The sequence below is a fragment of the Cheilinus undulatus genome, linkage group 8, assembly GCF_018320785.1.
Source record: "Cheilinus undulatus linkage group 8, ASM1832078v1, whole genome shotgun sequence".
NCBI classification, from domain to species: domain Eukaryota; kingdom Metazoa; phylum Chordata; class Actinopteri; order Labriformes; family Labridae; genus Cheilinus; species Cheilinus undulatus.
Window position 1 is genome coordinate 16016318 of NC_054872.1, and position 26997 is coordinate 16043314.

Below are 26997 nucleotides of genomic sequence, written 5' to 3' on the forward strand. Positions count from 1 at the left end.
GATATTACAGTGCCTTCATATCATTTCTCCTTTTTTTTATGTCTTATAGACATTTGTAATCAATAGTGTCAAATACTGGACATAGAGTATCTTCTCATCCGTCTTTGTTTGCTATCCTGTGTATTACATAAGTGGACACATGTGGACTACTGTTGATTTTTGTGTGCTTTTCATTAATAAAAAGTTCACCAGTGTTAAATGTGATTTATGACCCCACCTGTGCCATTAATGGCTGCTGCTCAGCATTCTTACAGGAAACCATTATGGTAATAATCACAGCGGGTAGTTTGTGTAACCCTGAGTGTGTTTCTTGTCATGAGAGGGTCTGTGTCAGCAGAGCAATACTCAGGATTATTGATGGAGCTCATTATTCACGTTCCTACTGTACAGACAGCATTTTATCAATGTTTGGAGAATAATTAGAGTGATAAACGCTGATTAACTGCTGTCTTTGTACTTGTTTTGTCTGCATACTGCACACTCTCTGTAGGAGGCGGTTTAATAAGATGTTTGTGCTGTAGGGGATATTGATTTTCATTCCAGGCTTTTTCTTTCCTGTTAAAACTCACTCAGATTTCTTCAACATTTACAGTCAAAGGAAATCATAGCTTTGATTAAATCTAATTATACCCCAGCATGTTTGATCATTTTAGGCTGCTGGTTGGAAATAGAAAAAGGCTGTAAAACATCAACAAATTGCAGATTGAATAATAGTAACATCTGGTAATTAACTCAGGAACAGTTTGCAACAGAGAGCAGAGAACAGAGAGAAATAACACTGTGAAACTTGAGTTTAGCATATGACATTGAAGTAAACTGCTCTCCTGTCCCATATGAACAATAATCTCCTCTAATTGTGGTGATTAAACTCTCTTTAACCCTGAGGGTTTTGCAACAGATGTTAAATTTAGCTGTGGATCCTGAAACATGCCATTGTTGATAGTTTAGAGCTCCCATGAGGACTTTCCCGCTGCTTATTAAACATTTAATGGAAACAGAAGATACTCCTGCCCTACTGAAAGGATTAGTGCTCAGTGTAGAGATCCAAAAGCCCAGTTAAGCCCTTAGTACTGGCCCCCATGAGTCAAGCGTCAGGACCGATGGACAGCAAGCAGCCAGCATTTCGTCACAGTTGTCGAGTGGGAACATCTCTTTGCTGATGTTTTGTTCAGTTAGTCCCATGACATCTCCAAAGGTCTGAACAGTGAGCTCCAGCATCTCAAAGCTAGCTCTCACCCATGCCAATACAGTCATTCATCTAACCTGCACACTTGGCATCACAGCTCACAAAGCATGGCCACCTTCAACAGACTTAAGCTCTATAGGAGTTAGCCCTGTGTTCCTGTCTGATCTAACTGTCTTTAAATCAAATTGCACACTTAAACTGTTCTTGAAGATAAAATCTCAAACAGTGCGGTGTGCTGCTCTTTTTTCCTTCTCTCATTCTATTCCTACTCTCTCGCTCGGCTCCTTTTAGCTAAAGATATAAAGAAATTATATTCATCGTCAAAAATAAAGGATTTATGACATAGAAATGTAAAAAGGTATTCCCAAAATTGATGGATGGGTTCATGAACCTTAAGTAGAAAATAAACAAGATTTTTCTGCATTGCAATAATAACTGCGTGCTTGCACCTCTTATGACTCCTTAGTAGTCCACACATTAAAAAAGGCTGATTATTTTTTAGACTAATTGTAGTTTCCACGTACATACGTAACTGTCTGTAGGTCTATAAATGTTTGGGTGATGCCTCTTAGTGTCCAACACAAGGAAGATCATGTTCACGTTTTCATGTATGGATAGAAACCTGTTAAACTACTTGTAGGCATTGGATCATTTTTTGGTTTTTCGCCATTCAGTAGCTTGGAATATGTGCTTTGGGAAATGTCAAGACAAAAGCCAGAAATACTGTAAGTCAAGAAATAAGTTAAGAAACTGGCCTGCCTGAAATGCAGTAAATATAGAAATATTTTATTTAAAATGACGTAGACAGCTGTTTGTTGTGTGTTTGTTTATTTGGATCCCCATTAGCTTAAGCATCAGCTGTAAGCTATTCTTCCATTGCAGATGAAAACATTACAGAGGAGAGGGCTTTTGCACAGTGAATATAACACAATGTTCCCATAGGAATGCTTTGTCATTATAGATGCTCAACAGCTCATGTTTTTACAAATAAAGCATAAAGTGCTGATTATGATCTTCTGATCCTGTTTAAAGGTCAAGTTGACTTTTGACCTCACAGCACCATTCATTGCTGGTCGAGATGCTGTTGTTGCTAACTGCCAATTAGCCTTCTGGTGTGTTTCATGAAGATTAGTGTTGTAGCAGTGTTTTGCCTTGTTTACTGCACAGCTTGCATTACTCATACCAACTCCTTTATAGTGTTTGAAGAAACACCACTGCATTTACAGACATATCGATTTGCTAACATCTGTATTAGGGCTGTCACGGTATCAGATTTTCACTTCACGATTATCGTGGGCAAAAAATGTCACGATAACAATATTACCACGATATCAATTAACAAAAAAAATATATATATATTGAAAAAATGGGACAATTAATCAAATTCATCTTGACCTTTTTTATGTTGTGTTCTCTCTTTTGGCAGATGAATTACACTCAAAATACCTGTCTAAGGAGGTACTGAGACAATATGAAAACAGTAACTGTACAACTGCATATAAAAAGTGCAATTACACTCGATAGCTAGTTAAAAGGTAACCAGATGAACTGATAAACAGAAAATCCACACGGTGCAACATCTGCTATAACTACAATATTAACTGAAACAAAATCATTTGTGTATAACGGGACAGAATTTGTGTGCAAATGAAGAATGACATCTAATAACTTTGGAATAATCCAATGTCTACTGAACAATCCCTGGCATATTTTTCTTTTTCTGTTTCCAAACTGTGTTCAAGTGGCACTGGATCATTTACACGACATTATCATATGCACATTTTTAACACGATATTGAAATTTTATTTTTTAATATCACGATTATCGTCAATGGTATATTGCGACAGCCCTAATCTGTATCAATACATGTGTCAGCAAGGAGTACTTGGACAGCACTCCAGTTAAAACTAGAGGCCTAATCAAGCAATAACCATGACTATCCATGAGCATACAGTTAATCACTTCAATTGACAACTACACCATGGCAGCATTTTCAAGCCTTTAAAATAAGGCTTAGCTTGTAAGCCCAGTTCACATCAAAGATCATGATACAACTATTTGAAACGCCAACTACCTGCAACGGGTTGTTCTGCGACGTTTGAAACACCTTCCAGTTTAGACTGCTGCATCTGAAGGTGACGATGCATCATTTCAATAGCAACAACTCTGACCGCACGACTCTGCGCCTCCATTTCCATTCCTGTCTGTCTTACAGCTGCCTCCTTGTATAACATTTTATTTTGTTTTGATATCCAACTAAATACTCTTTATAAGAGCATTAATTAAAGGTATTGGTTTCTTAAGAGTGCATGTTTCTTTGAAGGTTTCACTGATAGTTCTCTCAACAAAGTTTCTATTTCAGCAAATTTGTTACCATGGAGTTCCTGCACATTTCTTTCTTGCTTCATTATGCAAATCCTCGCTTTTCCCTCTTTTTTTCAGTCTCTTGGTAAAGATCTGAAAGAAATGGTTCAGCACAATTATGGCTGTTTTCTCTGACATGGATTATGCCACCTCCTGATTTAATACATTTAAATGGTAAACCCCCACAGAAAGCTTACAGAGAGAAAGTGTACCATTGATTAGCCTGCGAGAATTATAACATTATTAAGTCAATTTTTCATGGCGTCTAGATGAAGAATGGACAAAAAAAGCGGTCCTCATTAGTTCTGCTCTCTGCGGTCAAAAGGTGCTTGGAGTCAAAGAGAATAAAGCTTCAGTTGTATCAGGCTGGAATTAAAATCTGCACGAATGACAGGCATGAAAATGGACTACATCTCAAACCACGGCAATTATGAAAGTTTTAAATGTGAACTAATTCTTTAATCCCTCTAAACCTATGCAAAGATGTACTTTATTTTATTATGCTATTAGACCATCTAATGTCCTTTAGCATCTGCTTGTTTTGTGTGAAATGAAACCTTGAACACCTGAACACACTGTCAGTTTTTCTCAGTGTAACCTCCCCACCGCTCTAAGATGTGAGAAATGACCTTATCTAGAATGACAGGGAGGCTGGGTTTTTTTTATTTTAAGGTACCTACCTGAAGGTTTACCTGTTGTAGTATTTCTCAGCACTCCACATAAAACAAACTTTAAACCACTCTGTTCTTATTCACTATGTTGAAATAAACTGAGCCCAGACAATGTTTTTATAGAATTACAAATATATGTCACAAATATGTCCCATTTATGACTTTTAAATGGCAACAAACACTGTCTTAAAGGTTTGTAACCTAAATGTATCTTTCAAGTGCCTCTTTAAAGTTTTAATCGCTCCTTTTACATCACTTCAGAATGTACACCAAGAAGGCAAAATACCACTCTAAATGTGCTCCAAAAACATAGCAAACACTTTAAATCCCTCTGTTTTAATCCTAACGTCTTTAACTCTTAGTAAACACTTAAATGAATTAACTCTGAATTCTTACCTATGTGGGCCCACCCACACTCAGTCACACTGAAAGGAAAAAAAAAAACATTGCAGGCCTGTGATGTTCAGATGTGTTGCGGCAGTTTTGAATCCACCATTTTCCAAAACAGAAGCATAAAAGTCACATACCATCAGCTCCAGGAGTCCTCGACGATCAGTTCAAGTGTTTTCATGGACGCTGATCCAAATGACTATCGGCACAGACCAACCCTCTCGATCAGAATGAAATTTCTTCCTGATTGAGCCAGATCGGCTAATTGAATTCTGAATTAAGTGTTAATATGAAGCATTTTTATTCAGATCAAGCATATGGGCTGCAGACCACAGACTCCTGAAGATCACTACTGTGAGATGCCTCCTCTGTCAGACCAGAAATGACATAATTTGCAGGTAAAAATTTCAACTATATTCATAATAAAGGCTGAAAGTTACGTTACTTACTTTAGCTTCTTTAGCTTTGTGTAAAGCTCATTAACATTAAAGGTATGATAGCTACATCATTAACGTTACTGCATCAGTCAATGTGAATTTGTCAGCTTTAGTTTTTAACTACCCTAGCTTTATCAAACGTAGCTAAGTTAGCTACATAGCTAACTTAGCTTTGTTATCTTAAGCCTTAGCTACATCAGCTGCATTAGTGTTTTAATGGAGGATGAGCTTTTTCCTATAAGCAGACTGTTTACCAAGCTTTATTATTCTAAATCAGCTCCATCATTAGCGTTACTGCATCAGTCAGTGTGAATACTTTAGCTGTAGTTTTTAACTACCCTAGCAAAGTTAGCTACATAGCTAACTTAGCTGTGTTATCTTTAACCTTAGCTGCATCAGCTGCTTTAGCATGTATTTCTGTTGTCACAGAGGGGTCTCACAGCAGCCGTCTGTCAGGGCATCTGAAATCTGCCGTCTGTAGCCGGACTGTCTTGGTAAGATGGAAGAAGAAATCTTCAGCCCGATGAGATAACTACCAATAATGCATTGCATTAAAATGGCAATCGTAAGGTGAAACTATTTTTCCAACATGTAGAAATCTAGTTTGATTCTTTTTGCAATATATGGCATAAATTACTGTTACTCCAATAAAGTTTATATGTCTTACTATGCAGGATTCCTCTTAAAAAAAAATAAATAAATAAATAAAAATTGCAGCCTAAAAACAGACGTATTTTCTGAGCTCCCTCATGGATAGTGGGTAGAGTAAGATATAAATCAGTTCACAAATGGATGCTGAAGACTACAGATTTGTTCCACACAGATGAACTAGCAGAGTTACTTAAAAAAAAATAAAACTGGCTGAAATTTAGACTCAAGAGAAATGAATTTTCCTCTCATTATCATTTATCAAAAGTTTATTTAAAAGTTCTGAAACATAAAAACTTATGATAGATGTTATAATTCATAGAGCATTAACAAGAAATCATATTCTGTTAGAATCACTTTCTTTTTCATTATTCAAAATATTGTTGGCATATTCAAAAGCAGCTGGTTCATGGGAAAAATCTGCAAGTCATGCTTCACCTGGAGGAGCTCTTATTAGTGTCCTGGTCGATAACTACCCCGGGTTCCAGACTCTTGATGATTTCTGTGTGCAGACAGTTGGATAAGGGCCTGTTTGTTGATGCTGGACCAGTATGTCTTTGTTGATCTTCTATTCTGCTCCCACCATCTGCCATCTCCAACTACTTGTGTTTCCCTGCCAAACATTTCCTCCAAGAGAACAGTAACTAGGACAGGCTAGACCTCTAAAGGGAGCATCTTTTATGGTGCTTGTTTGGCCACAACACTTAAACTCCTGTGACAGGGTGTGAAACACAGGAAACTCGGTTATTATTGTGTGGCTGGATTCAAAAAACAAACATGAATCACACTGGTCCCATGTGGATCAGTTAGTACTGTTCACAACAAAATATTCTTTCTTTCTTGGTCTTAACTGAGACAGTTTGTAAGGTTTTTAAAGTACAGATTTTCAATCTAAGAGTAACCTGCTTTGATAATATTGACTGTGTCTAAAATCACAGCAAGAGTACACAGTATAGTGAATGCACTTCATAGTGATGTCTGAATTCTTAGAGAGCATTGTTATAACCTAAAAAATGCATTAATTATATCTATCCAATAATGCTTTGTGAAAGTAATGTACAACTGATAGTCACTATGCAAGTGCAGTGTTTCCCATCAATAATAACCTAGACTATATGGCGCCCACCATAGTCTAAGTTATTATTGCCATAGACAGATTTATCTCTACCATGGCTGCATTTTTATTGCATTGCATTTTTAAAGCTGACATCTTGTCTGCCTGCTTTGGTAGTGTATATGCACATGAGCCCTATAGCATGCACAGCGAACTGCTATACAGTAACATGGAGGAACACCTTGCATTGTGTGATTGAGCTTCAGACTCAAAGTAGTAAATAGTAAATTGACTTGAGCTTTTATAGTGCTTTTCTAGTCATCCAACTACTCAAGGTGCTTTTACACCGCAGGTCACACCTACCCATTCACACCCATTCACTCATTCACTGATGGCAGAGGTTGCTATGGAGAATTGGCCATTTGCCATCAGTATCAGCTCGTCTCATTCATATGCTTCCATACCCATGTACGCACCACTGACACAGCAGTGTCTTGCCACAGAACACATCGACTGCAGGAGCTTGGGATCGAACCAACAACCCTCTGATTGTGAGTGTCAGATGCTCATGCTGCCATATTTAAACTGCTCCAGCCTGGCTATGCTTTGCTGCAGCATTTTTTTCTCTTCTTTTTAATTACAAAACAATGTTCTGTTTAGATATACAGTATTTATCAGTGGATTCCAACTGTTGTTTATTTTCAGCCCCTGGCTGTTGTTGCTGCACTTTTTAATCATGCAATGGTGAGGATTTGAATATGTAAATAACTTAATTTTATAGTCAACTATAGACAATCACTGTATACAGTAGAGAACAGAGAGCAGGTTGTTAGTCAGTGATTTCAGACACAAGCATTCTCTTTACTTTAACTCTCTGTGAATTCATTATCATAATGGTAGCCCTACAGCAGTTTCTCGCAACATCAACTTCCTTAGAGACCCCCTTCTTGTAGCAAAAAAAAAAGCTGACCTCCCCAAGGACCCACATGAAAAATTCACATCAGTTCAAACTGGATTACCACCTTAATTCCAAAAAAGTTAGAGCACTGTGTAACATGTAAATAAAGACAGATGTTAACAATAATTTGACAATCTCATTAACACATATTTTAGTCACAATAGAAGTTAAACAACATTTCAGATGTTGAGACTGAAACATTTTACCATTTCATGACAAATATAAACTCATTCTTTATTTTGAAAACAGAATAAGATGGCCAAACAGCGTCTTGTCTTATGGCCAGAAAAAACACCATTTTCGTCTCATCAGACGGAAATACTTTCTTCCACTTGACCATGGAGTCTCCTACATACTTTATGGTGAACTCTAGTCAAGATTTAATGTGAGATTTCCTTAAGAGTGGCTTTTCTTTGCCTCTCCCATAAAGCTTTGACCGGTGAATTGGAATGTTCTTTTGTCTTCATGGTGTGATTGTTGCTAGGAATACTGCTTAATAGGGATGTAACATATCAAAACCTCCCTGTACGGTATTTACCTCGGTGACAAGTCCACTATATGGTATTTATTGCGGTATTTAAAAAAAAGAACAACAGATGAAGACTTGGAAAAAAAATTATTTGCATTTATTAAACAACAATAGCACTTTAAATTTAACATATGTGCAAAAAAAGTGTCGTAGGTGTGCATTGTCTTAAAATGATTGAACATTTTATAAGCTCTATTAATAAATAGAGGATAAAGCAAATAGGATGGACTATGGGATATTGGAGACCTAAAAGTTCTTTTATAAAATAAAAAACTGCATCAGCTGGACCTTGTTAATAACAGTGCATACCTATTGTGTAAAATCTAGTTTTTCAGACATTCTCAATGCTACTACCTATTTTATTCTTTGGCTCCTGTGTGTTCCTTCTAAGACCTTCGTTGTCAACCACTGAATGGCTGTACGTCTTTTGTGATACATTTACTGCTGTTGTGGGGAAGTGGGACTGTGAGCACTTTTTTAAGACTCTTTTGGCCTGGTCGGATTTTGCTCCTTGGATCTCTGAGAATCTTTTAGGGATGATGATTTATGAAGTGGCTCCTCATGTTACTTGTATTCCCCATGAAGTGTGTCTCTGCAGTCTGGCAGTCTCTGCATACTGTCTTTTGTTTGTCCGTCACTTTTTCTCCTTTCTTATTTGTTGATACCAGGAAACCAAAACGTTTCTACATGTCAGATTTAAAAGTCACTAGAGCCTCCACAGTCTCAACAACTTTCTCACCTCTCCCCTCGCTATCCATGCATCCGCCATCAAGCAAGTGAGTGGAGCGAAAAGCATGGTGGGTATGCAAGGGCTGCTCTGCTCCACTAGAATACTACAGTTTCTGCCCTGAAGACATACCGTTTGAAACCGTCACACCTCCAGGATGGTATTTAGACATTTCTGATACCACGGTATTACCGATACCATTAGGCCGCTACTGATTCACCAGTGACGGGACCTTTTACACAGAGGTGTCTTTACAATCACATGAGACACATTAACTGCATTCAGATGATCCCCATTTCACTACATGTGGGACTTTCAGCACCACTTGGCTGGACCTCTGTTGAATTAGGTCAGTTACTTTTAAGGGGGTGAATATTTATGCAATCACTTATTTTACATTACATTTTTTTATTTAATTGACATTACTTCACTTTGACAGTAAAGAGGGTTTGTAGTCCTTTTATGTCAAATGCCAAATTATATTGACCATGGCGGATGTATAAAATCAATTAAACATGTCTGGCATTTCTTAAGTCATACTTAACAGTTTGATTTAAATGAATGTTTTCTGCGTGTATTATCCTGATTTAAATCTATGATCTCTTGATAAATAGTTCTGCAATGAGCCTGTAATTACCGCTGATGTAAGCACGGCATAAAAACAAATTTAACATTTGAGGCGTATCGTGTAATTAAATTTTCTGCTCTGTCCGTAGACCTACTGTACGTGACACTTCATCTCAAGGAGCCATTTTTAATTGGTTTTCATGCATTGTCTCTAAATCAGTGTTTTTCCACCTGTACATTATTGACCTGCTGCACAATATAACCTTGATGCCTGCAGGTGATTAATAAACACGCTCGTATTGTATTATATTCCCCGGTGTCTTTGATTATACTGAGTCCTCTCCCTTTGTTGTTCTCTCTGTCACTCCCTCCCTGCCTTTCTTTAGTGCAGTTATAAGCTAACTGGTCACAACAACAATCTCACACAATATTAGACAAATATTTGAGCTCCGACAGATTGTTAGTCACACTCAACTGCACACAAGGTCGATGTACACCACTTTGACCGAATGTGGCATCACAGTGATTACATTAAAGGGTCTGGTTTTCAATGACTATCCCTGTGTGTGTCTTTGTTCTCTATGAAAGACAAGTGACTCTGCAGAGTGACTCAGATCCAATTAAACCTCTCTCCGTCCCTCTCCTCTTAGAGTCTCACCAATCATCCATCGGACCAATCACAACCACACACCGTGTGCTTCAAGACCAGAAATCCCCTCTTTCTCTCTTTCACAGCTCCTAAACCAATGTGTGGGTAAATTACAAAGACCTTCAAAAACAGGATCCTTCAGTCTAATGCAGTTAACGCTGGAATTGCATTAAAATCTCTTTGGTGTAAAGGGGAGAGTACAGACCATGTGAAATCTAGGAAACTTACCAGCTGCATATTCAATGCCCCCACATGTGTGAAGATCAGACTCACTGAGTCGTGACAGAAATATGTAAATCTGTTTAGTTTCAGTGACCAAAAGCCAGATGCTGCCAATTTGAGTCCAGTGGCCTGCTGCACTGGCTCAGTGTAAGTTCTGTCTTAAGTTTGAGTATAAAGTCCTCACTAACCCCCACAGCTATGTTGTGTCATGGTTTAGCTACTCCATGGAGACTTAAGATTAATCTTAACTAACAAAGTGCAACACAAAAGTCTGTGTCTTTGCTGTGCCCATTCATGTCCAGAATAGTGCCTTCACCTCCACAAACACTAGGATGACTACTGTAAAATCAAAGTTGGCGAGTAGGGCCAGCTTTACTTGCTGAGCCAACCCAGATGATCCAGATCACTAGAAAGAGACGGAATTCCTATCACTAACATTTTGTCTACCGTTAGGTCACCCAAGAGGGCAATATATCATCTTTGTCCACTAAGAGGGTGCCACAGAGGGCATTTCATCATACTTTGTCCACTTAAAGGGCACCCTAAATGGCTCTTTGTCAAATTTAGCCTCACACTACATTATTGTAAGCCTGATTTGATTGTTTTCTTTAGGTCTCCCAATAAAACCCAGGGTGTTGCCAGCCTAAGTGGCCAACTTAGATGAATCTTTATGTTGTATATCTACCATAGGGGCATAGATTGGGCATATATTTGTCCATTGCATACTTTTTTGAACACAAGGGCACCCTTGGGGGCAGTTTCCTTTCATTTGAGTTCACTGATGTGCAAAGCCATTTAGAGAGAAGACATAATAACCACTTAGAACAGCAACTGAGATACTGATTATATAGAACTGGAGGAGTTCTGGTTTTTGACGATAGTCAGAGTAAGAATTTTGTACGAGAAAAAAAACAATTATAGAGAGAAAAAGCGGTGAAACAGCCAACACCCTCATCTGATGCCAATTTATCAAACACTTACAAAAGATGTCTGTGTTCAAATGCAGCTAACAATCTACTCCAAGACTTGTGTCTCAACTCCAGCTCCATACTGGTGTTTCATTTTGCCAGTCTGTAAACAATAATAACACAGAAAAGGAAACCTTGGCCTTAAATCTTTTAAGTGATGCTGCAGACAAAGAGTTTAGAGATGCAGCCTTTACTTTTGTTCTTCAAGCTTCTTTCTTCTGTGCTAAGCCAACAGATCTCAGTAACTTTATTTTACTATAAAAATGGGAGTTGTATCAACTTCATTCAAAAGAAACATAACAAACAGGTATTTGACATTATTGTGTATGCTCAAACATTGTACTTAAGCCAGAACAAAATACATCATAGATGTTTTAATGCAGTTTTTATTTATGCATGTAAACTGTTTACTAAGGATTCTGCTGTGATGATGAGGCAGATGCTGAGAGCAAATATAGATGAGTGGATGACCCCATCAGAAGAACACATTCATAATCACAGAGCAGATTTATGACGATGTACTCATGCTGTTCGACCAGCTGCTCTCCATCAAATTACACTAAGAACAGGGTAACAAAGGTTGTTGATCTAGTGGTTCACCTACGACTGCACTCTGCATTATGACTGATCACCAAACCCACACTTATGTAAACTCTTCCTGGCGTGTGTCTGTACCTACAATCAATGTAGGACAGACAGCCTAGTGTCTATAACACTTACACGCAAGAGGAACAGATCTCATCTTTGTGGTTATGCAAAGGTCACTGCGTTTGCGTGCTTGTGTGTCCACGACTCTTAAATTAAACCTAAGTCACTCAACAATAGAATCCATTAACACTGAGTCAATGTAATAAAGCCGATAGTGCATGAGAGAGAGGACAGTAAATACACTGTTAGTGCTGTTTAATTGGTGCATCTTTGTTTGGTGTGTGGGTCTTTAAACTGCTCATGAACACATCTATGGAGGTTGTTGAGTGTCTCTCCTTCTGTTGGTGACACATTTACCCCCCTGCACCATAAACATGCTCCCCTGTGTGTGCATTTTTAACCAAGACACAATCATAAACATGCAGAAGGTTATGATCTGTCACCTCTATGTCTCTCTTGTGCAACACTGACTTTCAGCTACATTCAATCAAGGAGATCATAAAGGCAAACATGAACCCAATGCAGCCTTTCTGAAGACATAGGGAAAGAATAAACACAGTGAAATATCCAATCATCTTGCTTTTTGAACCTGTTTCTGCTTGAATTTCTTTTGGTTTATTGGGTAAATTGAAATAAAAAGTGTTGGCAGCCTTATTTTCTTTTCTATCTTTCCCTCTGTACCTTAAGAATACATTGCTCTGTTTGTCCTCAAAATACTGATACAATGTTCTTCTCTAAAAGCACATACAGCTAATTTTTGTGAAACTTAAGCGCACCATACTGACAGGTTTATAGCATCTTTGGAAAATTAAAGCTATTTAGCATTTCTAGCTGTTTTCCACTCAGCTGATTAACTTCAGGGAGCCTATTTAGAAATCTTTACCCCTTTACTCAACATATTTTACTGGGTCAGCTACAATAATCACTGATATGAGAAGTTTCTGTAGTTTTACCTTTTCCTTCTGGGCTTCTCTGCTCCTGTGCAGGTTCTATTTTGGGCTCATATGAGACCATTTATCTTGGTTTCTGAAACATGATGATGACAGAAAGGTGCCAGTTAATTTTGATCTATGGCAGAGAAGATAGTTCAAACCCAATTTTGTGTTTCTGTGCAGTATAACTGGGACACACAGAGTCCACAACACTCTCTGTGTGAGAAAATGTACTTTTTAGAAAATTTTTAATCAAGAAATTTTATGCATCCACACCAGTGGCCCAGTGTTACGTATCTGTTTTGCCCATCCGGCATCCGTCTGCCATTCTTGTAAACGAAACATTTACTTCAAATTTTGCACAAACGTCCAGTCTAACATTTACTAGATTTTTAGAGGTTGTGTGTCAAAGGTCAAGGTCATTTGCTTGCAATGATCCCCTTGCTGATGCCTCATTTCCACATACGCATGGCAATGGGAATATCCATGATGTCGAACATGCCTGTGAATCTCCTCCTCTCTGTAATGTTTTTGTCATGAATGTGCCCTGAGTATGTTGAAAAAATAGTTCCTTTTCGGTACATTTTGGAGACTGTATGGCAGTGTGCTAGCTGAACAAGCTGCTAACTGGATAACAGACTACGAGTCATATTTATCAGCTTGATATAATATGCAGTCATATCACAACCTTGCGAAACAGATGGATTTGCCAGACTCCATCTTTGCCATCAGACAAATCCATCTTAAAAAGCTCCAATCCACAACCGGGATGCCAAACTGAACACTGTTCAGACCAATCAGCATCATTTAAGGAGAACGAGGTGGTAGTTGGGATATACTTGAAGCCCTTTGCAAGGGCTGTCTCCAGTGCGGTAATTAGCTCTGATTTACCAGATTTAGCTACGATGTTTCCATATGAAATTAAAAAAAAAAAACCCACTAAAAGCTTTTCACTCTTCTGCCGACCTTCAGCATGAATTCACGAGGGTTACAGGGAAATGATTAGCTGTTGTGTGTCAATAGTCGTATACAATGGCTGCTAGTGAAGTGATTAGCTTGTTAGCTAGTTTTGTCACAACTGGACGACATTTCTTTATTAACACAAGGGCAGAGGGCAACACTGAAAGCTTTTCATAACAGAAAAGATGTTTTCACTCTTCTCCTAGTCTGCTTTGGCATGGGTCAATCACTACGAGTTGGGCCTGCCGATGTATCCAATGCTAATCCAATGGCTGCTGCTGCAATAGCGATTAGCTTGACTTAGCTGCAAGAAAACGGCAGTTTTATCGGAACTGGACCGCATTTCTTTTCCAAACAAGAGCAAAGAGCCAAGTAAAAAAACTTGTCTCGGCAGAGAGGACGTATTTGCACGTCTCCTGGTAGCCTTGGTGTGAGTTTTGTTCATGGAGAAGCTCTGCAAATAACGATCTAAGGCAGCAGTAAACCTGTCAACCTAAGAAAAGCACATGCGTACAACACCATTTTGTCTTGTCGCTCTGATTGGCCTGTCATGAATGTGACAGAACATTTCTCCAATCACCTTCTGAGAATTCTTTGAAAAGTCCTGCCCCTAATGCTTTCTATGGGAGCTTTCTCAGATGAATGTGAAATATTTCCATGCAATTAATAGACTGATTCAAAACAGTCTATCTGATGTGTCAGGTTAGCTATGTTGATATTAAATATATCAGGATTTATCTGTCACTATAAAGAGTAAGTTCTTTTTGGTAGTGTCAGATATATTTAAACATTGAAGTGAAAAGTGAGGATATTTCACTTTCAAACAAAAATTTTAATGGCTAAACAAGTTAGCTTAGCCTAGCTTGTTCTGCTATCCTATTGGCCTTAATAAAATGTACGCTGCTTTCCTGTTTGGCCAACTTCTTCACTTATTTGTTGATATGCAATATTGGTCCTGTTTCATCTCAGTAATTCCAGTAAACAGAATTCAAGCTGCTTGGCGGTGAAAACCTGGACATTATCCTCATTGCAATGGCTACTGATAGTTTATCAGCTTTTAGTTCATCAGGAAAAAAGAGCAGACACCAAATTACTGCAGGATGAATCAGCATCCAACGCAGACAATGGTAATAGATTCACTTTTATGCTGTGTGGCTGCTGGTGCTGTTGAATTTGACAAAGTTGACGCACAATTTGTACAGAATAAATTTGCCCACAAAAGACGATGGTTTATTGCGATATGTGCAAAAGTACTGGAGAAAAGTGGCACTCTTTGCTCTGTAGCCCACTGTTGAGTTAATTTAGCTTTTTGTATTTGCTTTGTAAACCAGATGGTGTGTTTTTGTCTCAATTGTAAAGCTTTAGCTGGAATATAAGCTGCAGAATTCTTTGGCGAATGAGGCCCCCAGTGTTAAACAACCTGGTGCTCCTTATGCTGTATATATTTTGCCCTCTGGCAGCAGCTTGAACTAAATCAGATTCCAGGATTACCTCTTCTGTTACACATTCATTGAAAAAACTACAATGCTCACTAAGATTACACTATATACCTACAACTATTTTCAGATAAAAACCTGATATGAATGTTCATCAATAAAGTGAAACAATGATAGATATTTCTTATTAGAACATGTATAAAGGGCATTATAGGTGTAAAGGGCATCAACCTTACATTTCTCAAGCACAGTAATAACACACTTTTCAAATTGGTTTGTAAGATTTACTGCATTCCACCCTCTCTACCTGTGGCTGGTGCCTTTGGTGTCACATCTTCATTTCCCCTTTTCAGTCCAGTGTTTGAGCGGTGTGTCTCTGTCACCTCTTTATTGTTGCCATGCTGCCTGGAGGAAAAACAAAAAAACACAAAATCACACATACACTCAGCTCCAGATCAAGACAGAGCCACACACAGTGACACTGCACACACCTCGTGGGAGGTGAATAAAACAGACGGTCCATGCTGGTTGACGAAAGGGTGGAGGTGCGTCTCCTTTGATGCTCTCTGCTGCACCTTTGGGTGGGTGTTGGGACTCGTATCGATTTCAGCAGACAGGACGGATGCACAGTGAGAGAAACAGCGTGCGTGTGTGTCAGTGATCTCTCCTTGCTGTTATTTCATTATCCATGTGATGATGGATCACATACTGAGCAGCCCACAGAGACCAATCCATTCTGAAGTGCTGCTACCAGTTTCCCTGAAGTAATGATTTTAGCACACAGAGGAGCCTGTTTACTGTTTGCGAACAGTCAAGAATGACACTACGAGCCATGAAAGTACATGTAACATTCACACTATTAGAACAAGATATAGGTAGAGGCTCTCTTCCTTTAGAGCTACAGGTTGTTTAGCTGAAATTTGATCATTGCATGTGTACAATATTACAATACCAAACTTTCTTCTTGCTTCTTTTAAAATGTGTGTCTGATCCAAAGACTGTATAAAACATGGACATAGTCTTACTGAAGCGCACATTTGAAGCCCAACAATGATGGCTTACATACTTGAAAAGCTGTATCCTTAAGAGATGATTGGTGATGATTATAAGGGCTCCAATTTTTACTTTCAAACACCTCTCTGTCAAGTAGGACCTGAACCAATTCAGAGATCTAAAAGCATTAAAAGAGCTGAGTTGCCAGAGTCAGTAGTCAATAACAGATCATTAAGAACTAGGGGTGTGGCGAGATCTTGTGCCACGAGATCTCGCGAGATCAAAATGCCACGAGATTTCTCGTCGCAGAAAAATCAATCTTGCAAGATCAATATTGTGCAAACACTTGGAGCAGCAGCTGTCCTTACAGAAAACAATACCAAACTGGAAGTTATAAAAGATCACAAACATGCCCTGGACACTATAAAACTGTTAGTGAGAGAGAGCAAATGAGGAAACAGCTGATCCGGTATCCATGAAGATGACCCCCCTCACGTGCGCTAATCGGGCCGTACATGATCCGCCTATGCATCATCATAATGGTGTGAACTGATGAAATGCTGCTGATGAAAGCCTGTGCAGTCTCCATAAGGAGAACATGGCATTTATTTAGTTCGTGTATGCGCGCAGACTCGCTCGTAGTGCCGCTTCGTCATGTCTCCTTCTCATCTCACTGTCTGTCTGTCAGTCACATATCCATCAGCTGTTGGCTGTGCGTATGATCAGTCAGAAGCTTAACATGTGTAGTGCAATGGGTCTGCATACTGCAGCGATAAACTTAGCTAACTAACCTTGTTTGAGCACCACAGACTCCACTGTTAGCTCCAAAAAGTGAAGTTAAACCCTCAGTTAAACGCTCCCTGTTTGTTGTATGACAGCAGACAGAGACACACACTCACTCACCAAGGTACACACATTAACACACGCACTCATCTGTGCGTCGTGTCCAACACTATTAAAGCTCATATGAGAAAAAAGACCACAACACGATAAAATGATCTATTTCTTTAAATTACGTGTTATCAACTTAAAGATTTATTTTGAGCGTTTTAAATATGGATGTCCTCAAAGAGGATGAAAAATAGTTGATTTTACTGATGCAGCTCTTTATGTTTCAGTCTGTTGTAAACAGTGCTTAAAGTACTGTTAAAATAATCTAAATGCTTTTATTACATACATTTAAATATAATATTAAAAATAGTTATTGTAATTGTAGCAATGAGTGCATAGTGTAATAAAATTAAAGATTTTGTAGACTGTTAAAATGAAAGGTTTGATTTGAAGAGCATTAAAATGTACAGTTTGAGTCAAAGTTAGACAAAACATACTCTGTGGAAGCATTGATAGCCTATTCAGTACTTACTTCAAACATTTTTGAGTAGACCTGAATGAGTTGTAATTATGGCTTTCAGTTGAACAAAGGACATATTATCCACCCATGTATTTTTTTTCCAAAATTAAAAAAAAAGTGTAAAATCTCGTCTCGTCTTGTGAGATAAGTGTCTCGTCACACCCCTATTAAGAACCCTTAAAAGTGAAGACTCAGTGTGGTGAAAGTCCTTTAAACCAGATTAGAAAACACCAACAATGCTATGATCATCTAGATAAGACTAGATTTGATTAGGTTAATGTGAGGTTGATTTGATGAAAACTGTTGCAATTGGATGAAAATAGCAGCAAATTTGATCAATTTGTTTATTTTTCCTTCATCATTGTTTCAATGATCTCATTCTTTTGGTCGTTACCCAGAGTTCATATTGCATAGATGAGGGTTGGGAGGTAGAGCGACCAGTAAGTCAAAACTTTTGCCCTCCAGCTCAGCGCCATCTTCATCAGAATGGACCACCACTACACCTGTAGCGCTGATGCTACAGCAGTCTGCCTCTTGATCTCACGCTACCTTTTACGATCACTCATGAACGAAAACCCACGATATATGGGCCTTGTTCGCATGAAGATGAAAACAATCTTTTTCATTAAAAAAATTTTGGTAAACACGGCATCATTTCAAGAAATTTCTGCGTAGGCATGAAACCACTGAAAACACTGTAGTTTATATGCCAGACCTTTAAGTGGGGCTGTAATGCTGCCACAGAAATACGCCAAAACAAAAAAGATGACTGTGGAACTAGCACACCCAAAAACGTTTCTCTTACCCAAAACTTCCTCCTGGTTGCACTCTGCAGTGGATCTTTGAACATGTGGTGTAAGCTGTTCTCAATGACCATTTGTTGCTCATGGTGGTAGTAGAGGAGCAGAAGATCCTGCTGCAAGAGCCATAATAAGCTCAGTAGCTTCTGCTGCATAATCATGGTTCTGCAGTCTACCATTATTGTTGTTTTTGGCAGGGTTACTGCATGTGGGTTAAGGGGGCTATGATGTGATCATTTTAGAAAAGATGCACTTAGTTGTATACACAGAGACTGTGCTGTATGTATTAGTTTACTCTGGGACCCCCTTTCAAAAAGAAGCATTTTCAGGCCCCAAAAGCACCCTTTCCATGTGGACAACACGCCAGTAGGGACTTTTACAGGTTCTCAAAAACTCATCTTCATGTGAATATTCCTTTTAACTCCTCCTAAAATGAGGACTCACTCCCCATGCAGAGAGGGACCAATCCACCGTTTTCTGGTAGAGAACCATGGCCTCGGACTTGTAGGAGCTGACCCTCATCCTGACTACTTCGCACTTAGCTGCAAACCACCCCAATGCATGCTGGAGATCCCCAGCTTAAGAAACCAGCAGAACCACATCATCTGCAAAAAGCAGAGATGGAATTCTGAGGCCCTTGAACTAGAAGCTCTCCTCCCCCCAGCTATGCCTTGAGATCCTGTCCATGTAGAGAGATGAGGGCAACCCTGGTAGAGGGCAACATGCACCAGGAGTATGTCTGACACTGTGCCGAGAATGAGGACACCACTCTCACTTTGGTTGTACAGGGACCTGATGGCTCCCTGCTATTGCCCTCAGGCCCCATATTCCAGCAGTGCCCCCCACATGACCCCCCCAGGGTCATAAGGCTTCTATGAGTCCACAAAAAGAAGCTCTGCAAGGGTAAAGGGGTGATCCTGTCTCACAGCCAGGATGAAATATGCGTTGTTCTCCTGCATTCAAGGTTCGACAATCAGCTGGTGCCTCATATCCAGCTCCCTAGGGTCAAATGGATTTAAATATATATGTGAAATCTGGCGTGTCAAGTTACCTTTTTGTCTGTAGAGAAGAATGTCCCTATCAGCTCTGTGAGCAGAGGGAAGCTGAAGCATAGTCGTGTTTCTCACTACAAAGACCACCATTACATTGTGCTATATCTGATAATCCATCCATCCTTTTTCTATACAGCTTATCCCGTTGGGGGTCGCGGGGGTTCTCAAGCATATCCCTGCTGTCATTGGGCGAGAGACGGGGTACACCCTGGACTGGTCACCAGTCAATCGCAGGGCTGACCTACGGCCAATTTAGAGTGATCATTTAACCTAACGCGCATGTTTTTGGTGGTGGGAGGAAGCCGGAGTACCTGGAGAGAACCCACACATGCACGGGGAGAACATGCAAACGCTGCACAGAAAGGCCCAGACCGGGAAGCGAACCAGGGACCTTCTTGCTGTGAGGCAACAGCGCTAACCCCTGCATCACCGTGCAGCCCATGTCTGATAATAAATAATAGAAATGATTGAGACAAGATTTTTAATAAAAGATCGCTCTAATCACATCAGCATCACCAATATTGCTGGAAAAATTCATACTCATAAAGCCATCAAGATTAATTCAGAAAGTTTTGCTGACCTTCATTCAAACCACGGGCCTTATTACAAACAGGTCACCACTCTTTCACTACACAGCTGACCTATTAAAGTTATTTCCTGCCTTTTCCCACTGCATGCTGGGATATGACCCAGCCAACAATATGACCTGGAAAATAATAAGAGGCCATAGAAAATGGATCGATGTGTTGAGGTTCACAAGATTGTCTGGTCAGAGAAAATATCAACACTGTGATTGTTTCTTCAACTTCAAACTCACAGACAGCAGCTGAAGAACATTTTACTGAAAGTGTCTCTACATTTTTATTAAAAACATTTATGTGGTTGTACATTATCTATTAGCTTATCTATCTTGTTATCCCATGGTTTCTCTTATTTTGTTTCTCTTTGTCCATGTGTAAGTAATTCAATCCCTCTGTGTGTATACAGCCTCTGTTTCCAACACTTTTTCTTCAATACAGCAGCAGAGCTCCTCTATTTCCAGCCGGTGACAGACTGCCTCAGGCTGGCAATAAAACTGTCTAAACTAACCGTCAACATAAGGAGAAAAAGAGGAGAGGAGAGGAGAGTCTCCTCTCTGTCTCTGGTGGTATCTCCTTTGTTTCTATACAGAAACAAGAACTCCCACCTCGTCCACTGTGGTGCTGAATCAGAAATATGCTGTAAATAGGATCTGTCCTCTCAAATAATATAAAATCAGATCAAACAAGTCCCAGGTGAGTGATGATGATCTGTACTTTGGCACTGATAACATGTCAAGAAAGACAGTTTAGCTCCCAAAAGTGACAAGAGTAGGTGAAGTTTTTGTTACTAGACATTTTTTTTTCAGGGAAAATCATCAACCTCTACTTTTATAAGGGTTATTTTTGAACTTTTATGCCTTTATTAAGATCAGACAGTGCATAGAGTCTGAAAGTGGGGATAGAAAGGTGGGACAACATCAGAGATAGGAGCCACAGGCAAGGCCTGAATCCAGGTTACCAGCCATCAAGAAAATATCCTCTACATTTGCAATGGGGGACTTCACAATTTTGGGGCCCAAGGCACACACAGGCATGGGGGTCCTCCACATCCATTGTTCTCCAATTTTTAAATTCTTATTAATGGAGCCATTGCCACATACCTGATCATGTTCAAGTCAACATCTGATGCAAAACGAACCCAACGTTACTGTTTAGCTGTATTGTTATATGTAAATATCCAGATGGATTTCAAAATGTTTTTTTGGAAACTCTGGTAACCAAATGACATTAGAGCTATCAGAATACTAAGTTAGTATTCCATCCATCCATCCATCCATTTTCCCTACTGCTTATCCTGTTGGGGGTCACAGGTGGAGGACTTGAGCCTATCCCAGCTGTCATTGGGCGAGAGACGGGGCACACCCTGGACTGGTCGCCAGTCAATCGCAGGGCTGACATATAGAGACAGACAACCAGGCACGCTCACACACACCTACGGCCAATTTAGAGTCACCAATTAACCTAACGCGAATGTTTCTGGTGGTGGGAGGAAGCCGGAGTACCTGGAGAGAACCCATGCATGCATGGGGAGAACATGCAAGCTCCACACAGAAAGGCCCTGACTGGGAAGCGAACCAGGGACCATCTTGCTGTGAGGCAACAGCGCTAACCGCCATGCAGCCCAAGTTAGCATGTTTATTCCCATAAATAATTACACTTTACTCAAAGTAAAAGAATTCTGGTCCCTTTTGGATTTTCTTTTCTTTTTGGTCATGCTTTACCGATCAAGAGATAAAATGGAGTACTTAGAGGGACAATCGAGAAGAAACAACCTAGTTTTTGATGGCATCACTGAGGTTCCGGGGGAAACCTGGGCTGATGCAGAGGAAAAGGTGAGGGATATTTTTGTGGAAAAACTAAAGCTGCAGCGGAACATTGAAGTTGAGCGAGCACACTGCACTGGGAAACCAGTAGCTGGTGGCAGCAGACCCAGACCCATTGTGGTGAAGTTCTTAAGATTCAAGGATAGAGCAGCAGTTCTGGAGAGAGCTAAAAATTTGAGAGGGACTAACATTTACATTAATGAAGATTATACTGATGCAGTCCAAATGAAAAGAAAAGAGCTACTCCCCAAGTTGAGGAAAGCACGGGAGAGAAGGGAATTTGCCCTTCTGGGGCATGACAAACTGATAACTCGCCCCCCTAGTAGCACCCCAAAGTCACCTAGAGTCATGTGAACTTCTTAAAGGTATGCTGATGTTATGTTTTTAACTGTGTACTCATGATGCCATCGTCACATGTTAGTAATTTGCCTAAAAAGGATTGATGCTGGCTCATTTAAATGTGTGAGGAACAAGGTTTATGAACTATGCAGTCTGGCTGAGTCTAACGATATTCATATACTAGCTAGATCAGAGTCACACTTAGACTCATCTTTTGATGATTCAGAGGTTGCTATAAGTGGATACCGTTTGTTCAGAAGGGACAGAGACAAGTATGGTGGTGGAGTTGCCATCTATGTAAAGAATCATATTCCATCCAAAAAGCGTTGTTACTTAATGATGAATGAGATAGAAGCTCCATGGGTACAGATAAATCTACCGCACTTTAAACCTATATTAATTGGCTGCTGTTATAGGCCACCCAGTGCAAACATAAAATATCTGGATGACATCTGTGAAATGTTAGATAATGCATCTGATTCTAATAATGACATCTACTTTCTCAGAGATTTGAATATTGATGCATTAAATAAGAACTGCTCCATGCTGAACAGAATTTTGTCTGTTCAAAAAAAAAAACATGTAACCTGACTCAGGCAGTGACAGCAGCAACCAGAACATCTAGGAATAAGTTTGGTGATACACTGCCTGGCCAAAAAAAAGTCGCCACCTGGATTTAACTAGGCAAATAGGTACGAGCCTCCTATTGGATAATCACTTCATGGGCGATTATCTTTCAGCTGACAACAAGTTATTTAACCCCAGCTGATGCAATGAGTAACTCTCATTTCTTAAACAACCATGTCGAAAGACACATCCCGTGGTCATGGAAAAGATGTTAGTCTGTTTAAGAAGGGTCAAATCATTGGCATGCAAAAAAAAGGTTCAGTTTGCTAGGGAGCATAAAGATTGGACTCTGGAGGAATGGAAGAGGTTAATGTGGTCTGATGAGTCCAGATTTACCCTGTTCCAGAGTGATGGGCGCATCAGGGTAAGAAGAGAGGCAGGTGAAGTGATGCACCCATCATGCCTAGTGCCTACTGTACAAGCCTGTGGGGGCAGTGCTATAATCTGGGGTTGCTGCAGTTGATCAGGTCTAGGTTCAGCAACATTATGTGCCCAAAGAATGAGGTCAGCTGACTACCTGAATATACTGAATGACCAGGTTATTCCATCAATGGATTTTTTTCTTCCCTAATGGCACGGGCATATTCCAAGATGACAATGCCAGGATTCATTGGGCTCAAATTGTGAAAGAGTGGTTCAGGGAGCATGAGACATCATTTTCACACATGGATTGGCCATCACAGAGTCCAGACCTTAACCCCATTGAAAATGTTTGGGATGTGCTGGAGAAGGCTTTGTGCAGTGTTCAGACTCTCAATACAAGATCTTGGTGAAAAATTAATGCAACACTGGATGGAAAAAAATCTTGTGACATTGCAGAAGCTTATCGAAACAATGCCATAGCTAATGCGTGCTGTAATCAAAGCTAAAGGCGGTCCAATGAAATATATTAGTGTGTGGGCTTTTTGTTTTGGTGGTGACTTTTTTTTTTGGCCAGGCAGTGTATAACAACAACATGCAATGATCACATTTATATTAACAGGCCAGATCACTGTTCAAAAGCTATATCAGTTCCATTGGGTTGCAGTGATTATAACTTAGTTGCAATTGTGCGATAAAACAAAGTACCTAAAGCTGGTTCCAGGATTAATTATAGAAGGTCTTATAAAGGGTTTAACCAGGCATTATTTGAAGAAGAGGTTGAGTGTGTGGAATGGTCATATGTGTGCAGTGCAGAAAAAGCACTGAGTGTATTTATGAAGTTATTCTTGGAGATATCTATAAGCATGCTCCAATGAGAAAATGGACTGCCCGGTCAAATAGTGCACCCTGGCTGGATGATGAATGGAGGGGATTTATGACCCAGCATAATGAAGCCAAAAAAAAACTGCAGATAGAACAGGTTCTCTGTCTGACAGAAAACATTATTGTAAACAAAGAAATGCTGTGATGAAATTGAATAATAATAATAAAAAAAGGGAATATTATAGGCTTAAAATAAATGATGTTAAAAATGATGGAAAGAAGCTGTGGAGGATGCTGAACAACATAATGGGGAGGATGTCAAACATACATGCCTCTTTCATAGAAACAGTACATTTATTACAAAGCCATATGATATTGCAAATTATTCCAATAATTATTTTATAAGTAAGGTGGATAAATTAAGGAATGCCATGTGTAAAATAAATGACATATACATACACTTTTTTATTATTATTATTTATCCTTTATTTTAGCAGGGGAAAACCCACTGAGATCAACATCTCTTTTCCAGGGGTGCCCTGCAACAATACAATACAATACAGAATTAAAAACATGTAAAACATCATTAAAATAATTACAAATACATTCAAAAACACATGTACAAATTGTAAACACATGCCCTGGTTAATATATCACAATTTAAAGTGGCTGCAATCATCTTCCTTATGTAGTTCAGATACAAGCTTTTTAAAAACGCTGTATGATACCAAAGAGGGCAATCTAGTTGTCAATTGAAAATTATTCCACGTAATGAGTGCTGCAATACTAAAAGCAGTCCCACCCCATTTAGTTCTAACCTTGGGGTTTTTAAAGTGATCCAGTTCTGGTTGTATGGGTCGAGATGTTTATACTGTAGATAAGAGAGAAGTCAGGTAAGGATGGGGTTTACCAATTAAGGCTCTGCAAATAAACAGATACTGTGCTGCTTTCTACGCTGACTTAACGAGGGCCAGTCAACTGACCGATACAGGTCACAATGATGAGTGTGAAAACTATCACCAGTAATAAATCGAAGAGCACAGTGATATATTGTATCCAATGGCTGTAAAACAGAAGCGGCTGCATGCATATAGAGGATGTCTCCATAATCTAAAACTGGCAGTACTGTTGCCTGGACAATCTTTTTTCTGTTTCTTATTGACAGGCAGGATTTATTCATGTACAGAAAACCAACATGTGGTCTTAATTTCCTAATTGAATTTGAGATATGAGACCTAAAAGACATATCTTGATCTAGCCATATACCCAAATACTTGAACTGATGAACACATTCAATTTTTACATTATTTAATGTGTATAAATTGGCAGCAAGATGGTCAATGGTCTGCCTTGAAAAAAATCATAAATTTGGTCTTAATGGGGTTTAGCATTAGTTTATGATCAATTAGCCATTGTTGGAATACATTTAATTCAGACTGTAACTGAGACAAGACTTGACTGTGTGAGGGTGCTAAGGAATACAGTATTGTATCATCTGCATAAAGATGAACTTTGCAGGGCTGTAATTTTTCTGCAACGTCATTAATATATAAAATAAATAGAGGCTACAATACTTGTGTTTCTGTGTATCCTCCAACTACGTGTGAAACGGGAGTACAAATCATGCGCCCCTTCCAATGTCTCTTCCAGGACTCCCTTGTAAAAGAGATTTTTTATGTCAATAGGAATACTCCTGGTTAAATAAAGATGAAATAAAAATCAAATAAATAAAATTTATCTAGCCCTTGCATCCATCCAGGTGTCTGTTTGCCATCCAGGCTTGGGCAGTGCGACTGTGGATCAATAAGTAGTCACAACTGCAAAGTTGTGGGTTTAATCCCATACTCCTACAGTTGCATATCAGTGTTTCTTGGGCAAGACATCCCCAATTTACCCTCACTGGCATGTGAATGTGTATGGATTTGTATGAGTGGGATTCGCTACTTGGCAGCCTTTGCCGTTAGTGTGTGAATGGGTGAGTATGATCTGCGTAAAAAGTGCTTTGAGTTGTAAGACAACTAGAAAAGCACAATAAAATCTTGTCTACTACCATTTACATTGTCATCAGAAGAAAAGGTTTGTACTTTCTGCCATTTTTGGAGTGAATTTAAAACCATGTTTGAACTCCATGTGGTTTCTTCCTGAACACACTAAAGAGGCTCTTTTTTCCTTTCTTAGTTTATTAAATGTTATGCAAGACAAAATGAATCTATCCCAGGACAGATTTTAATAGATCCTGTCTGCATAATTTGGAATAGTTAGGGATGTTTATTAATGTTTCAGGATAAATTCTTCCCTAAATACAGCTCAGTTCTTCTCTTCTTAACCAATTGCCTCACATATTTTCATCATATCACACACACTAAGACACACATTTATTTGATCTTATGAAAGCTACACACAGAAACGCACACTGTTTTTATGGCCCAGAGAGGAGCATTAGTATTGATGAATGGATCTATTAGAAAAAGCAGTTGAATGTAGACTTGCTTTATTTCCCTGGAGAAACTTCAGACTAAGATGCTTCAATAAGATCTCACCGCTCTGCACAGCGCGCCTCAATATACACAATGTTTACATCATACAGTTTAAAGCCTTAAACAGTGAAAACATTTTAGCGTATTTTGTCTAGATTTTTCCTCCTCATGTAAAGGATCTATGAGTCTGTTTGGGTTTTTAACTGAAACTTTGATGTAGCGAGAGCAAAGTTCACAAACATTATTTCCTCAGAGAAAGGCGAGGTCAGACAATACCACGCTGTAACTCCTGGACAATAACTGTTTGTCTGTACTAAGTTATAAAAGTTTAAAAAAAGCATCACAACTGGGGAAACATGGGGGAAATGTTTTATGTTTTAATTTTTTTGAGCCTCTATTTACCTAATAAATAAAAGTAGTAAT